Genomic DNA, 18,640 nt, shown 5'->3' with positions numbered 1-18,640 from the left:
CCCACTACTATTTGACATATACATAATTTTTTATCTAAAAAAATAATAATTTTAAAAAATAAAATTTATATTCTAATAAAATAAATATATAGATTTAGAAAAAATGTTTATTTATTTGATATTTAATTTGTCAAATTTTTGAAGGAAATTAATTCTCATGTGATAAAAAAAATTTCTTAATAATGAATTAATTTTTTAAAAAAGTTTAACTATAATATATATGTATATATATATATATATGTCTTAATATTCACATATATAATGTAATATATTAAAATAAATAATTTTTTGATAAAATAAAATTTGTAGTATGCATGTTTATCTTTTGTGGTTTTTATTTATTGTATACGTTGATGGAAAAAATCAAAATAGTAAAATTGTATACATTGATTAAAAAAATCAAAATAAGAAAAATTAGAAGATTTATGTTCCATTTAGAATTGTTATTATAAGATATATTTTAAAATAAATTATCATCTAAAAATATATATTAGATATTAAAAATATATTTATATCATAAATAAATTAAACTTTACTTTTATAAAATTTAACATATTTATTTTTATATTTTTAATAGTGTTAAATTATTATAAAAATAAGTCTTTATGATTGTAGTTCTACCCAAATATTTAAAAAATGTCTATGATAGATAAATAAGTCATACTTAAAATATATATTTTTAAAAAAAGTTATGTTCAAACCAACTAAATTATAATAAAATATAGTGTAACCTAATTTATTTTCATCTTTAATACTAATCGTAGATATAAAAAAACTTGTAATAAATAATTATAATATATATTTATACCTCTAAAAGATAAAAAATTTTTAATACTACAAATATATATAAAAAATTAAAAATAAGAAATTAAAAATAAGAAATTAAAATAAAAAATTAAAAATAAGATTTAAAAATAATAATTAAAAATAAGAAATTTCTGATGGATTTATATTTCCGTCGGAAATTTTTGACAAAATTTTCAACGGATTTATTTTTCCATCGGAAATTTCCGATGGAATTTTCCGTCGGAAAATTTATGTCGAAAATTTCCGACGGGTTTATATCTCTGTCAGAAATTTTCGAAGGAAAATTTTCGATGGAAAATTTCGTCAGAAATTTCTGTCAGATTTATATTTCCGTCAGAAATTTTTGACGGATTCAATTCCGTCGGAAATTTACATTTTTCTTGTAGTGCTAAGTACATGAGAATTTGGGTGCCCTAAACGATTATTGATGAGGTTTTTCGCAAACCTATCACTTGGCAAGTGAACCAAGTTTCGAAGTAGTATTTAAAGATCGTCCTCAGGGATTTGCGTGTTTAGTAATTCTCGCTCAAATGATTTAAAAGAGAATGAATTTAAAAATTCAATTGAGTGAAAACAGATTCAAACAACACAATAAAGCAAATGTAGTAAAGACAATGATTAAGAAACAAGGATTGGCTCAGATCCACTTGCTAACTCATAAATCTTCTTAACATAAATGCAATTCTAATTTCATTATTTCCACGTTCATTAAATAATCCAACAAGATTCCTCAAGGTTGAATCCTAAAGTCATTAAGCTCAAAACATGATTCCTCAATGTTTTGAGTCTAACACTTCGCATTAAGAACAATAACTTGAACAATGTGACTAACCAAATCAAGTTTATTCCTAGAACAAGAGGTGATTAGGTGCAAGATTCAGTTCGGGTTTTCGAAAGCGTTTTCCAACTGGATTCAAAAGCCAAAAATCATACAACGGTTGATCAAGCCGATATAAGCGTTAAGCGAAGAATCATTACACAAATAATGAGATCAAAATGCATATATTTAAGAAGAAGAGGAGTTAGTAGTTACATCTAACCAATCCTTAAGAAGTTTAGCCACCCATGGCCATTACAGAATCAAAGAGTGAAAAGAAGAAATTACAAAGCAAAGGATGAAGAAATGGAGTTGATCTTCGTTCCCAAAGGATCCAGCTTCCAAGTCTCTGTTCTTCCTTCGTTCTTCCTTCTTCACAAGCTTTTCCCCTGTTTTTCTCTGTTAAATTCGTGCTCTGGTTTCTGTCCCCTGTTTTTCCCTTTTATATTGGCTTCAAAACAAGACCAAAAAGTAACTTTTATTTCCACGGCTGCAGCTGCAGATCCACGGCTATAGCTGTGGAGAGTCCTTCAGGGTGAAGAAACCTCCAAGGCTGCAGCTGTGGGTTCACAGCTATAGCTGTGACAACTCCTTCAATCTTAAGGAACTTCCAACGCTCAAGCGGTGAAGCCACAGCTATGGCTGTGAGTCTCTGGAGTTTTTATTGGGTCCTGGGTGCTTCCACGGCTTTAGCTGTGAGTCCACAGCTTTAGCTTCAATTCTCTAGAGCTTCAAAGTACATTTCAGATTCCCACAGCTATAGCTGCAGATCCGCAGCTATAGCTCCAACTTTCTGGACCTCTATATTCTTCCCAGACTTCCACAGCTCGAGCTCCAGATTCACAGCTATGGCTGTGGATCTCTGCCTAGCCAAAAATCTTGCAAAAATTGAGGAAATTCCTTAAGATTGCTACTACTCCTTTGCTCTTATAGTATAACTTAATTCTATAGATTAAAGGGGTGAAATAACATATATATTATCTACAATTACCCAAAAAGAGTGCCAAAAGTTGAGTGTAAATCATTGTTGAGGTTTCCGTTGAAGTACTTTTGTTATAATTGAAATTTAGTTTAATTCTATCAACGGTCTCAAACACGGCAAGTATACCGGCCGTTCAAGTAGTAAAAATATCGTATCCACAGGGATTAGAAGGTAAAATAAGCATTTATTGACTATTCGTGACTAAAGAATAATTCCAATTTATAGTTTGTCATGTAAATGTGAGATGAAGAGCATGACTATTGGAATGTTAAAACTATAAAAAGATTAGTTTTAGAATGGGAAAGAGTAGAAATGGGATAATGGTATTGTGAGGCTGTGGGGGTCAGATTTCACCGAACGTAACACTAATGTATCCTTAATCTCTTGTTAAATTCATTGCTTAGTCAACCCAATAGTTTACTCAAACCTAATCCCTTAGAGAAAGAGCCTAGGTGCGGATATTGAATATCAATCCCTTGAGTACCCAATACCTACACCTGCATTACGGGCTAGGGTTTAAGACTACTAATGGGTCAAGCTCTATCCCTAGATACAATCTCCACTAGGCATATGTTCCAGAACTAATTTCAAAGGTATTTCCCAATACTCAATGGAACCTTAAATCATGCAAAGGGTGATCAATCCAAAGCAAGCATTAAGCAAAGAAACAAACACAACAATGAATGAAACAACAAATATATATATCATTGAAAACGTAAGGATTACAATAGAGTATGTTGGCTACATCTAACCCCACAAAATGGGTGAAACCACTCAACAAAGAGGGCAAATACAAAATAGAGATGGAAGAGGAAGTGAAGAACCGAAGGAAAGACCCACACACGAGCGGCTCCAAGCTCCGGGAATCCCTTCCACAGCTCCCAAAACGCGCCCAATGTGTGAATGAGGGAGAAACCCTCGAAAATGGCTTCAAATACGAGCCTGGGAGGTCAGATTAGGGTTTCGCGCCCGGCGCATAAGTCTTCGCGCCCGGCTCAGAGTCTTCTGAGCACTTTCTGCCTCGTTATAAGCCCGGCGCAATTACTTTTACGCCCGGCGCAGTGTCTTCCAGAGGCTTTCAAGCATTCTCTGCCTTAGAGCAAGCCCGGCGCAATTCTCTATTAAGCCCGGCGCAATTCGTTCCAGAGAGTATTGAGGTACTCTCTGCCTCGATCACGCCCGGCGTGGTGGAGTCTCGCGCCCGGCGCATGTATGACTTCCAGAAGTCCACTGCTCTGTTCTTCTCAAGCCCGGCGCGGAGTCATCTTGCGCCCGGCGCAGCCACTCTGCTCTGCTCCTTGGCTCCTTATGTTTCCAATCCAAAAGATCTTCAATCCTCAAATCTCTAGCTCAATACCTGCACAAAAATGAGGTGTATTAAGGTATTGTTAGCTAAATTTGGGTTAGTTATATCTGCACACAAAATGAACCAAAAAGAGAACAATTATATTGCAATGGTTCAAAGGATGAGTGGAATTTGTTGTTGGTCCCTACGGTTAGAATCTAGAAGGGGGGGTTGAATAGATTCTATGTTAGTTTTCCTTTTCTTGTTTGCTTTCTAAATCTTTACCAAACAAATCTTGATTTAAAACAAACCTTTAAACATAAAAAGTAATTCAGAGTTATATATGCACAGCTTATCCAACAAGATTTGAATAACACAATTAATACAAGATATGTAAAGATTGAATTTATCAATTACCAAGAATCTTTAAAGTTCAGTTTCTGCAGATAATGTTTTTCTTCATACAACATTAATCAAGAAACTTATACAGAATGTAAAGAGTGTAAGAGTTAAGAAAATCATGCACCAAGATATATACTGGTTCAGCCATCCAAAGGCCTACATCCAGTTTCAGATTTAGATACACCTCTAAATCCAGTCAAATCCACTATTGATATTCTTTACATGCACCCTGCACAAGCAATATCCAATCAATGAATTTAACAAGCAAATCTTGACACCCACAAGATTAACAAACCATTTCTTGACTCCACAAGAAACATATAACCCAAGAATATTGATCCCACAATATCCTACTTGAGAAAAACCTATCTCAAGATTTCTCTTTACACAACTCTTCCAGAGATTCTCTAATCTCAAGAGTTAAAACCATTCAAACAATAACAAAAGATCAGAAACGAGTACACCTGTTCGTGTAGATATGATCTTCAACAATGTAAACCAGTTTAGAATGAATTTTCTATATGAACTTCATCTTCTTGAATTGATCTTGCACACTTCTTTTTCCAAAAGTTGATTTTCAGCAGATATGTTCTTTCTTTCTTTTTCAGAAAATCTTTTTCTCTTTTGCAGTAATGTGTATTCTAAAAAAAAGTCTCTCTTGTTCGTGTAAGTATTTCTCTTTTTTCCGTGTGTGAAAATTCTCTTTTAAAAGCTTCAGTTTTAATCTTATTTAAAGATAATTTTCATGTGCAAGGAAACAGTTATTTCAGTTATATTCATAACGGAGATAATCTATTACCTGTGATGGTAATCTATTACCACGAGTTAGAATAACTGAACTAATTGTTTCAGCTCCTGTTTTAATCTATTACCTAACATGGTAATCGATTAACACGATGCCAAAATAACACAAAACTCACATTTGGAACAGAGGTAATCGATTACTTTAAAGAGGTAATCGATTAACACGATCCTTTTTCCTCTTGAAATCATCATAATCAGTTTGGTAATCTATTACCACACATGGTAATCGATTATTCCAGTATCAATCAGTTTTTCAACATGAGTCAGGTAATTTATTACCAGTTCAGGTAATCTATTCCTTAACTCAGAAAATTTCTGATGTTTTCAAGTTTTCATTTAAAGTCTCAAACACTCAGTAAATTAATACTTCATGTTCTCAACAATGAATGAAATAAGAAAAATGAGTATTATGATATTTTCACCTTCATGTTAATTACTAATTTTTAACACATAACAAACAAACACATACAAGCCTAATCTTTTAAACAATCAATACATTATCCTTTTGACATAGGCTTAAAATAAAAAGCAACATGAGCAAAACATCAAAACTAAAACTTCTAGGGAACATCTTCCAGATGTAGATTCTTCAATCTTCAACAATCTCCCCCTTTTTGGTTTTGATGAGCCAAACTCTTCATGTTGACTTTCACAATCATCATGTTGTTTTGTTTCACTTGTTTGTTTGAAATTTGAACTTGAATTTGAACCTGCATATGTCTAGAACAAAAACTTCCATACAAAGCATTATGCAGTTCTATTTCCATTTCTTTCTTATACAATACATAAACAACCATATAAACATTTAATCAGTTTCTCATGAATTTCTCCCCCTGTTTGGCTTAACCAAACCAAAAAAAACAGAGTAAACAGAGAAATAACATGATACTTATGCAACAAAAACAACAAGCACTTAATAAGACTTTCATCATATAAGCATTAAAAATGTTCAGAAGCATACAAATACTACAACTATTACAAACTTTAAGTCTGAAATATAAATCAAAGTATTTATGCAGAACAAATTAAAATGCAGTGCCTAAAATGTAATGCATAACTAAAGTTCTTCAGGGTAGGGTATGTTCATCGCATCCAGTCGTTCAGATATAGATTCAAAACAAGCCTTCAACTCTTGATAATCTCTTCTCTGAGTTTCTCTGATGTCATCTAGCTTTGCCAGAACAGATAGCTCAAAAGTAGAAAGAGGCTTGGGCTCTTCAGCTCCTTCCTCTTCTTCAGTTTGAACTTCAGGTTGAGACGGCTCTGTAGTCTCAGCAGTAGGAACATCTTCCTTTGCTATCCAACCAGCATCTGTTTTCACTAGCTTCATCATTTTCAGAGCTCGATCCTTGATATCATGAACATCTCTGGTGACCTCTCTTGCTTCACCAGTTAAGGGAACTTTATAGAACACCAATACCTTGCTTATGAACACAGCATATGGACACTTGCATTCCATTAACCTCCTTGTCTTTAGCATTATGTCTTCTACCACATATACCCAATCAACTTGAATGTTGTTCTTAAAAGCTGCGAGCAGTGCCATATCTTCTTCACTGATTTGTGCGTGATTGCTCCCCCTTGCTGCCAGAATCCAGACAATTACATAATGTAGGAGTCTATCTTCCATTCGTAGACCTCCAGCATTATATGTAATTTTCCTCTTTTCTTTTCTTTTGTATTCTTTATTAGCCTCCCAGGCTGAAACATCCCTCAGCATACTCATAAAAAACGTATCTTTATCTATTGAGAAATTTTTCATCTTTAATTCATTGAAGGTAGGTTTAATACCATTTCTGGTTAATCCACCAATCTTCAAAAATACATCAGCAGATAGAGTAACTTTTATTCCTTTAACTTCTGAAACCAAAGCACCATTTTCATCTCTTCCCAAATTTGAGTAAAAGACCCTAACAAGATCAGGGTAGTACAGTCCACTTAACCCAACAAATTTGCTAACTCCTTGACTAGATAACAGAGTAGGAAATGTAAAACCTTGCTCTATAAGCCAAGACGAGTAGAGTACCTTTGGAGCCACAATGTCTTTGCAAGCAAAAGACTCATTGAAAGTTTCCTCTTGAGACTTCCTTGTGAACCACGAATGAGAATATTCTTCTTCAGGTTCTGGACGAGAGGACTCTTGTTTCTTCTTTTTAGATGTACCTTGACCTTGAGTAGTAGGACGAGGGTAATCTTTGTTGGCTATGTGCTTTACACGCTTTCCTTTGCCAAGACTTTCCATGAATGGGGCTTAGGGTTAGGTTTTGAAATAGATTTTGAGATAGAAAAGGGAACCAGGGGTTTCGTTCGTTTTAGTTTGAAGTAAAAATGGAGAGAGTTTTGAATTAATTTGAATTCGAAACAGATTTAAAGAGGGTTTTTGAGTAAAAAAAAACAGGGGTTCGCGTCAGGTAATCGATTAACCCAGTTGGTAATCGATTATCTCGCAACTGAAACAGGGTAATTATGCAAGTGAGTGAGTGGTAATCGATTAACCCGATAGGTAATCGATTATCACAGTGAAATGTGTGCAGATACAGGGCATACTGTGTTTTGTGTGATTTCCTATTATGAGTGCACATACATCAAGTTTAAACCTATAAGTGCTTAGCAATTTCATGCATATTCACACAATCATACTTTAATTATGAGATTTAGGATAGATTGGACTCACTAATGATACCAAGATTGGTTCTTAGCTTGAAAAATCTTTCCTTTGGTAGAGGCTTTGTAAAGATGTCAGCAAGTTGATCTTCTGACATTATGAATTTGATGTCACAGTCTCCTTTCTCTACATGATCTCTGATAAAGTGATGTCTAACTTCAATGTGCTTAGTTCTTGAGTGTAGAATAGGATTCCTTGAAATGTTAATTGCACTTGTGTTGTCACACTTCAGTGGTATGTGATCAATCTTCAAACCAAAGTCTTGAAGTTGATGTTTAAACCAAATTGACTGAGCACAGCAGCTTCCAGCAGCTATATACTCAGCTTCAGCAGTTGAGAGTGCTACACAAGCTTGTTTCTTGCTCTGCCACGATATGAGACATTCTCCAAACGTGTGGCACGTTCCACTTGTACTTTTCCTATCCAATTTACAACCAGCAAAATCGGAGTCAGAGTAACCAGTTAAAGATGGAGAAGTACCTTTAGGATACCACAATCCAACATTGATTGTGCCTTTCAAATACTTCAGTATTTTCTTTACAGCCTTCAGATGTGATTCCTTTGGTTTTGATTGGAATCTAGCACATACACATACACTGTACATGATGTCAGGTCTGCTAGCTGTTAGATACAGAAGAGATCCAATGATCCCTCTATACATTGATTCTTCAACATCTTTTCCTGCAATATCACTATCTAGATAACAATTAGTAGACATAGGAGTATTTGATATCTTACAATTCTCCATATCAAATTTCTTTAACAGTTCTTTGCTATATTTAGTTTGATGTAGAAAAATTCCATTTTCCATTTGTTTGACTTGTAGTCCTAGGAAGAAGCTTAATTCTCCCATCATAGACATATCAAACTCCTTCTGCATATTGGAAACAAATTCTCCACAAAGAGATTGGTTAGTTGATCCAAATATTATATCATCAACATAAATCTGAATCAGCAGAATATCTTTTGATTTTCTCTTTATGAAAAGAGTTTTATCAACATTACCTCTTTGAAAGTCATGAGTTAGTAGAAACTTACTTAGCCTTTCATACCATTTCCTTGGAGCTTGTTTCAGTCCATACAAAGCTTTCTTGAGCTTGTAAACATGCTTAGGTAATTTGCAGTCAACAAAACCAGGTGGTTGAGCTACATAAACTTCTTCATCAATTAGACCATTTAAAAATGCACTTTTCACATCCATTTGATATAGTTTGAAATCAAACACACAAGCAAATGCAAGTAAAAGCCTAACAGCTTCTAATCTAGCAACTGGAGCATATGTTTCACCAAAGTCTATACCTTCCTGTTGATTGTATCCTTTGGCTACTAATCTAGCTTTATTTTTAACTATAACACCTTCTTCATTTAGTTTGTTTCTGAAAACCCATTTTGTACCAATGACATTCATATTCTTATTGAAAGGAACTAAAATCCAAACATCATTTCTTTTGAATTGATTCAGTTCATCATGCATGGCCATTATCCAGAATTCATCTTTTAATGCATGTTCCACACATAATGGTTCAATTTGAGAAACAAATGCCATATCATCACTTAGAAGATTAAAAGAGTGTCTAGTAGAAACTCCCTTATTTATATTTCCAAGAATGTTATCCAGAGATAGATCTTTGGGTTTCCTCCATTCTTTGGGTAGTGATGTGTCTTCAGATGGTGTTTTCTGCTGTAGTTCCAGTTTTTCTTCTTCTTGTGTAATACTGTCACCTATCTCATCTTCATCATTAAGAGATTTTCCTTTTTCAAGGATGTTAGTTTCATCAAAGGTAACATGTATAGATTCTTCAACAGATAAGGTACTTTTGTTAAAGACTCTATATGCTTTGCTAATTGCAGAATATCCAATAAAAACTCCTTCATCAGCCTTAGCATCAAATTTTCCAAGAGTGTCTTTTCCATTATTCAGAACAAAACACTTACAGCCAAACACTTTAAAATGTGAAATGTCAGGCTTTCTTCCTTTGTAAAGCTCATATGGTGTTTTCTTTAAAATAGGTCTAATCAAGATTCTATTTAGAACATAGCATGCAGTGTTTACTGCATCAGCCCAAAAGTATTTTGGTAAACCATTTTCATTTAACATGGCTCTTGCTAGCTCTATTAGAGATCTATTTTTCCTCTCTACAACTCCATTTTGTTGAGGAGTTCTAGGGACAGAAAAATTGTGATTAATACCATTTTCTTCACAAAAAGTTTGAAAAGATTCATTTTGAAATTCACCACCATGATCACTTCGCAAAGATTTAATTTTCAAGTCCTTTTCATTCTGAATTCTTTTTGAAATGATTCTAAAGGCTTTAAAAGCATTGTCTTTATGGGATATAAATGCAACCCATGTGAATCTGGAGTAGTCATCAATGAGAACTAAAGCATAAGTGTTTCCACCTAGACTTTTGGTTCTTGATGGTCCAAAGAGATCCATGTGCAAAAGTTCCAGCGGTCTAGAGGTTGACATAACTTTCTTTGATTTAAAAGAAGCTCTAGTCTGCTTTCCCTTTTGACATGCATCACAAAGTCCTTGTTTAGAGAACTTGATCTTTGGAAGACCACTAACAAGATCTTTAGATGCAAGTCTATTTAACTGATCTGCATTTATATGTGCAATGCGTCTATGCCATAACCATGTTACATTATCATGTGATGTGAGACAAGAATTGGATGATGAATGCTCTAAGTCTAAGATGTATATGTTATTGACTCTTTTTCCTATAAGCAGGACTTCATTTGATTCCTTATCACAAACCATACAGCATTGATTATTAAAAGAGATGTTGTAATTTTTGTCACAAAGCTGGCTAATACTAAGCAGGTTATATTTGAGACCTTCTACATACAGGACATTTTCAATGAGAGTATTGGAATTGTTACCAACACTGCCTGAGCCTAGTATTCTGCCTTTGTTGTTATCTCCATATGTTACAGATCCTCCTTCTTTTTCCTGTAATGAGATAAATTTGCTTTTATCTCCTGTCATGTGTCTTGAGCAGCCGCTGTCTAAGTACCACATTGATTGCTTTGCTCTCAAGCACACCTGCAACACAAGTTATTTAATTTGATTTTGGTACCCAATGGATCTTGGGTCCTGGAGAATCAGTGAGTACATAATCTAATTTCTTAATCCATTTATATTTTCCACTAGGAATGCCAAATTTCCTTATCATGCATCTGTAGTAGTTATGACCAGATTTCATACAATAGTTACATGAGTGGGAATTAATGGATTTCATAACATTAACATTCTGTTTTTCTTTATCCTTTGCTTTTAATGCAGCATACAATGTTTCACAGTTCTCACATGGTGACTTTAGTTTAGAGATATCTGAAAGTAGTTTCCTGTTATCATTCTCTAAATCAGAAATTTTATCTCTCATGTGTGTCATTTTCTTTTTGTAAACATTATTTGATTTTTCTAATTTCTTTGCTTCAGCATACAGTTCAGCAAATGCATTTTGCAATTCATCATACGAGTCAATAGATGAGTCAGAATCATATACCTCATAATCTGAATTATGTTTGGTCATGAGACAGAGATTTGCTTCCTGATCCTCATCACTATCACTTGAAGTTGTTGAGGCATTCTCTTCCCATGCTATGTATGCTTTCTTTTTCTTTGATCTGAACTTTTGTTTCGTCTCCTCATTCTTTTTCAGGCTTGGACAGTCAGCTCTCATGTGTCCAGCTTTTCCACATTCAAAACATTTGAACTTTGGAGATGAGTTTTCATTCTTCTTGAAGGATTTCTTCTGACTGGAGAATCTCTTATTGTTGTTCTTCCTTCTCATGAATTTTCTGAAATTCTTCACCATTAGATTTAATTCTTCTTGTTCAGAACTTTCATTGCTGCTATCCTCTTCATCACTTGAGGATTCTTTTACCTTTAAGGCCAGACCTTTTGCCTTTTTATCTTTTTGTTCTTCATCAGCAATCCTTGACAGATCCATCTCATATTCTCTTAGCTTTCCAAATAACTCAGCACTTGTCATCTGAGCTAAGTTCTTTGACTCTGTAATTGCTGTGACAGTTGGTTGCCATCTTCTGTTTAGTGACTTCAGGATTTTGACATTTACTTCTTCTTCCACGAAGTCTTTCCCTAATCCTTTTAGGTGATTTATTATGTGAATGAACCTCTTTTGCATATCCATGACAGTTTCACCTTGATTCATTCTGAAGGTTTCATATTCCTGAATGAGTGTGTTCTTTCTAGCTCTTCTCACTTCTGGAGTTCCTTCATGTGTTACTTGGATTAAATCCCAAGCTTCCTTTGCTGTAGAACAAGCTGAAATTCTAAAAAATTCATCAGAATTTAGTGCAGAATGTATGATATTTAAAGCTTTTGCATCATTCTCTGCTCTTCTAATTTCACTTTGATCCCAGCTATCATATGGTTTCTCAATTTCTTTTCCTCCCTCTATCTTAGTGGGTATTTTGTAATCTGTGATTACAGCCTGCCAAATATTTCTATGAACAGATTCCATGAAAATTTTCATTCTAACTTTCCAAAAGGGATAGTTATCTCCACAAAACAATGGGGGTCTGTTTATAGAAGCACCTTCAGCAAACGGTAATTGATTACCAGCCATCTAACCTTTCTAAAGATCTAGTCTTGAATGTTTTACAAGATACAGCTCTGGTACCAATTGTTGGTCCCTACGGTTAGAATCTAGAAGGGGGGGTTGAATAGATTCTATGTTAGTTTTCCTTTTCTTGTTTGCTTTCTAAATCTTTACCAAACAAATCTTGATTTAAAACAAACCTTTAAACATAAAAAGTAATTCAGAGTTATATATGCACAGCTTATCCAACAAGATTTGAATAACACAATTAATACAAGATATGTAAAGATTGAATTTATCAATTACCAAGAATCTTTAAAGTTCAGTTTCTGCAGATAATGTTTTTCTTCATACAACATTAATCAAGAAACTTATACAGAATGTAAAGAGTGTAAGAGTTAAGAAAATCATGCACCAAGATATATACTGGTTCAGCCATCCAAAGGCCTACATCCAGTTTCAGATTTAGATACACCTCTAAATCCAGTCAAATCCACTATTGATATTCTTTACATGCACCCTGCACAAGCAATATCCAATCAATGAATTTAACAAGCAAATCTTGACACCCACAAGATTAACAAACCATTTCTTGACTCCACAAGAAACATATAACCCAAGAATATTGATCCCACAATATCCTACTTGAGAAAAACCTATCTCAAGATTTCTCTTTACACAACTCTTCCAGAGATTCTCTAATCTCAAGAGTTAAAACCATTCAAACAATAACAAAAGATCAGAAACGAGTACACCTGTTCGTGTAGATATGATCTTCAACAATGTAAACCAGTTTAGAATGAATTTTCTATATGAACTTCATCTTCTTGAATTGATCTTGCACACTTCTTTTTCCAAAAGTTGATTTTCAGCAGATATGTTCTTTCTTTCTTTTTCAGAAAATCTTTTTCTCTTTTGCAGTAATGTGTATTCTAAAAAAAAGTCTCTCTTGTTCGTGTAAGTATTTCTCTTTTTTCCGTGTGTGAAAATTCTCTTTTAAAAGCTTCAGTTTTAATCTTATTTAAAGATAATTTTCATGTGCAAGGAAACAGTTATTTCAGTTATATTCATAACGGAGATAATCTATTACCTGTGATGGTAATCTATTACCACGAGTTAGAATAACTGAACTAATTGTTTCAGCTCCTGTTTTAATCTATTACCTAACATGGTAATCGATTAACACGATGCCAAAATAACACAAAACTCACATTTGGAACAGAGGTAATCAATTACTTTAAAGAGGTAATCGATTAACACGATCCTTTTTCCTCTTGAAATCATCAGAATCAGTTTGGTAATCTATTACCACACATGGTAATCGATTATTCCAGTATCAATCAGTTTTTCAACATGAGTCAGGTAATCTATTACCAGTTCAGGTAATCTATTCCTTAACTCAGAAAATTTCTGATGTTTTCAAGTTTTCATTTAAAGTCTCAAACACTCAGTAAATTAATACTTCATGTTCTCAACAATGAATGAAATAAGAAAAATGAGTATTATGATATTTTCACCTTCATGTTAATTACTAATTTTTAACACATAACAAACAAACACATACAAGCCTAATCTTTTAAACAATCAATACATTATCCTTTTGACATAGGCTTAAAATAAAAAGCAACATGAGCAAAACATCAAAACTAAAACTTCTAGGGAACATCTTCCAGATGTAGATTCTTCAATCTTCAACATTTGTTCAATAAGTCTCATCCAAAAAGAGGTAAAATTGAGACTTAACAATCATACATAAAAGACACTCAACAATTATGCCATATTTTATTTATTTGTTTATCATCAATATAGACTAGAGAAAGTAAAGGAAAGGTAGGACAAATTGTGGAAAAAGATAAGTGTAGCAGAAAGATGACTCCTACTTTAGGTCCCTTCATAATTATCTTCCCAGACACTAGATCTTGCACAACACAACCAGAACGAGAATATTGGACATTATAATCATGATCAACCAATTGGCCAATAAAAATAAGATTTCTAGAAAGAATGGGAGACACCAAAACATCAGTCAAGGAAAGGGAAATATCACCAATAGTACTGATAGGCAAAGAGTTGCCATCATTTGTGTGAATTTTCTGATTTTCATCATACTTTTGCACATTGGAAAGAGACACAGAAGAATTGGTCATATGGTTAGAAGCTCCAGAACCAAGGTACCAAGGTTTAGAAGAAAAATTAGGATTACTTGAGAGTCCAAAGGTAGAAAATGCAGAAAGAATCATCTGTTGTACCATTTCAGGAGTAAGTGTGTTTATAGGAGGTGTAGGAGCAGAAGTTGAAATAGGCAATGTAGTAGAACTAAAGGCATCAACAAAGGCATGATAAGCAGCTCCTTGCTATCTTTCAGGTCAAGTCGGACAGGCTGTGATGATATGCCCTCGCTGCTTACAGTAATTACAAAATTTTTGTGGGAAATCCTTTGCAATATGATCAAATCCTTTACAACTATAGCATTGGACAGAATGCATATCTCTACTCTTATTTCTTCCTTGTGCTGTATAGGCCACATTAGTAGGAGCACTAGAATTGGTTTTGTGTTCCATGTCTGCTTGAGTTGCTATGTGTTGTTCCTCTCAAAGAAATTCACTCAAGCAAGCATCCAAAGCTGGTATTGGGTCACAGTTCATCAAATTAGAACGAGTGACTTCAATGTCAGAGCGCAACTTCATTAAGAATTGGTCTCTCTTGCTGGTTTCGTGCATTTTTTGGACAGTAGAGAGGGTTTCGTCAGAGATACCAGCATAAATAATGTTTGAATATTCAGCCCAAAGATTTTGAAAACCAGAAAAATATTTCTCAATTGAGAGACTCCCTTATGTGAAATTAGCCATCTCACACTCCAATTGAAATCTCCTAGCTATGTTTTCTTGATTATAAACCTTTTTCAAATAATCCCACATTTCCTTAGCAATTTTATAAGGCCTCATATTAAGAATAAAGCTAAGTATCCATGTCATGATTTAGGCATCTTTGATTTCCCATTTTTCCAAATCCTCTGGACTTGTAGGTGCTGGTGTTTTTCCATCCCCATAAATCTTTCCCTTTAACAAATAATTTGAATTGAAACTCCCAAGTAGAATAATTTTTTGCGATTAAATCGAACAAGAAAGGAATCGGACTTATCATAAGACATGATGGAGTAATAAGGATCAACAATTGAACACAACAACAAAACCAGAAACCTAGGAAAATGCACAAACAGAGGGCATAGACTTTGAAACAAAACCTGATTGCAAATCACTTTGCTCGCTCAAGATCTCCCAGGAAGATAAGTCACAAAGACACCCACAAGTTCACAAGACAAGAATAATGTTTCTATGGACCAGAACATAAGAGTTGACCATAGTTCAAAGTTGTGACTCTGATATCATGTCAAAATATCAAGAGACCATAAAATATTTTATAGTATGGCAAGAGCTTTTGTTTTGAAAAACTGATTTGCCTTCTACGGCCTCTCTTTCTTAAATAGATAGCAAGATATATATTTTTACGAGAAAGTGAGAAATTACAGGAGTTATACAAGTAATGGAAAAAGTATAAAAGATTTCCTAACAGCTAAGATATACGTAATACAACTATAATCTTATTAAAATAGGTAATAAATTACATTAAATATATATAAACAATAATTAAATATTAACCGAAAACCATATATATATATATATATATATATATATATATATATATATATATATATATATATAATTTTAAGTCAATTAATAGAATTTCTCGATTGATTTGTCCCTCTATTATACAAATCTATGTATTATAAACTAAAATATTTGTCAAGATTGTTCATCATGACAACATCTCACATATTGAGAGAGAGTTAAGATAAAATCTGACTAAGTTGTCAAATTAAAGTTTTCACATCAAATTTCATATATCTATATTTATTTAATTAATTCAAATGTTAATATTATTATTTACCATTTATTTAATCTACTATTATTAATATCATTATTATAACCACCACAATTACTATTATTATTATCTTCATTTACATTATTAATATTATTATTATTATTATTATCATCATCAACAATTACTACTACCATTACTAATATATTAAGACCTTTTCAAACATTAGCTTTAAATTTATTCGTTTTTTATATTAAAATTTCAATTTCATCTAAAATCTAATCTATTTATTTTGCTCAAATTAATTTTTATTTTGTTGTTAAAATATGCTCTTTTAAGTTTAACCCTAAATACAAATTATTTATATTTTATTTATATATTAAAATTAATTATATGCACATTTATCTTATAAATTTTAAATAGTTTTATTTATTCTTGTTTAGTTTAACTTAATTTTTTTTGTTTCGTTACATATATTTTCTTTTAAAGATAATTTAGCTTGTGATACAATCGGACATTCAATATGTAGACTTATCCTAATAAAAAGTTTCTTAAATATTGTACCATACGCATACTATTTGTTAGTTATAATTATTATGCCCCTAAAATGCATCCTCCATTAAATTAAGGAGCAAATTTCTATTTTCTTTTTCATTGTTGTTGTTAGTCATTGATGTGAGAAAATTAAACTTGACGGGAAATAAGAGTATGGATTCAGTCATTTTTGAAAGAAATTCAAAACCCTTTCCTGGTTTTTGTTAATTGATCTGTTGAAAGTTTTTTCTTCTATGTAACATGTATAATAATAGTGTTTTGCTTTTATCAACACAATTTTTAATATATAATCCTTTTGAACACTTTCTACTATACATTAGTTAAAACATTTTTTTACAACATTAGTTTCTTTTTTAATTATTAATTTTTTAATTAATAAAACAAATAATATATTAGAGGATGTGATCCATGATCTTTTCTCGATATATATGTACGTAAGATATATCTATAATAATTTAAGAGGGTTATGTGTTTTAAGATTATTAGAAAGGATAGGGTACAATAATAGATGTGCTTTAAATTTATGAAATATGATTTCAAATTGTTGCAAGAACATGGGGAAGTCAAAGTAGGTATGATATTTTAATTCAACAAAATGTAAGCAGGTTACTTGCTTAGGCATCCTGGCCCTTACGATTTACGAAGCCACATATTTCATTTAATGTGCGACCGTTGACTGAAATCAAACGTTATTACACGGATACTGTGGGTTAAAATACTCCCACTAAATTTTCATATCAATTTTTTATATATATATTTTAATAAAATATCTTAATTTATCATTTTAAAAAAGTTAAGACTTCATTATTCTTGGTGTTTTATTATGTTAAAAAAAATTAAAGTCAATAAATTAATATTTTTAAGTATCTATATTATTAATATAAAAAAAATATTTCTTCTTGGTGTATATAAATTTTGAATTAATTTATTTTTATAATAATTTTTAAATAATTTTTTTTATTATCTTTTATTTATCTATTTTGTATTTTTTCTATTTTGATAATATTTAATTTCTAAATCACTTATGCTTTAGTTAACTATTATTATTTTTTATTTTTAAATAGAGACACTTTGTATATTTCTTTTTTTCTAATATATTTATATATGTAATATTAATTATAGTTATTAAGTTAATAAATTAAGAGTGATGGTTGACCTAACTAAACCTATATTATACTATTTAAAAAAAATTAAAATTTTGATTCAAAATATAAACGGTTATCTGATTGTTTAATTATTTACTTAGATATTTTTAAAATTTTGAAAATGAAAAAAATCATTCAATGTTTTGAAAATATGAGACTTCTTAAAGAGTAATTATAATGTTATTTATATTTTAAAAATACTTTTTAAGAAAATTTAAAAATAAAAAAAATGTTAAGTTATATATTTAATGTTATAAGTTGGTATTTAAGTATTTTTTTCACTACTTAAAATTTTTTGATCCGTTACTCCTCTAACATATATTTTTATGGTAAATTTACTCCAACATATATAATTTAGCTAGTGTGTGTGGACGTTTTTTTTTTTTTAATGCAGTTTTTGGGCTAGAGTTCATAAAATAAATTTTAAATATTTTTAATTTTAGTTAAAACTGATTTATAGTATAATATTTATAAAAACTAGTAGCTTAAGTAGTTTATTACTTATATTTTTTAATTAAATATTGAAGTTTGATCACTGATTTAGATATAAAGTCATCATTGGAAGTATTACTTTAATTACTTTTTATAAAGGTCAATTCCGTAAAAAAAAAAAAGGTTATCCTTCTTATTATATATATATATATAGTCTTATGTTTAATTTAATAATTTTATTTGAAAAAATAAAGTTCTAAACACAAATGTTTCTAACATCTAACCAAACACACAATTAA

The sequence above is a fragment of the Cajanus cajan genome, chromosome 3, assembly GCF_000230855.2.
Source record: "Cajanus cajan strain Asha chromosome 3, NIPB_CcT2T_4, whole genome shotgun sequence".
Taxonomy (NCBI): Eukaryota; Viridiplantae; Streptophyta; class Magnoliopsida; order Fabales; family Fabaceae; genus Cajanus; species Cajanus cajan.
This window is presented reverse-complemented; position numbering follows the sequence as displayed.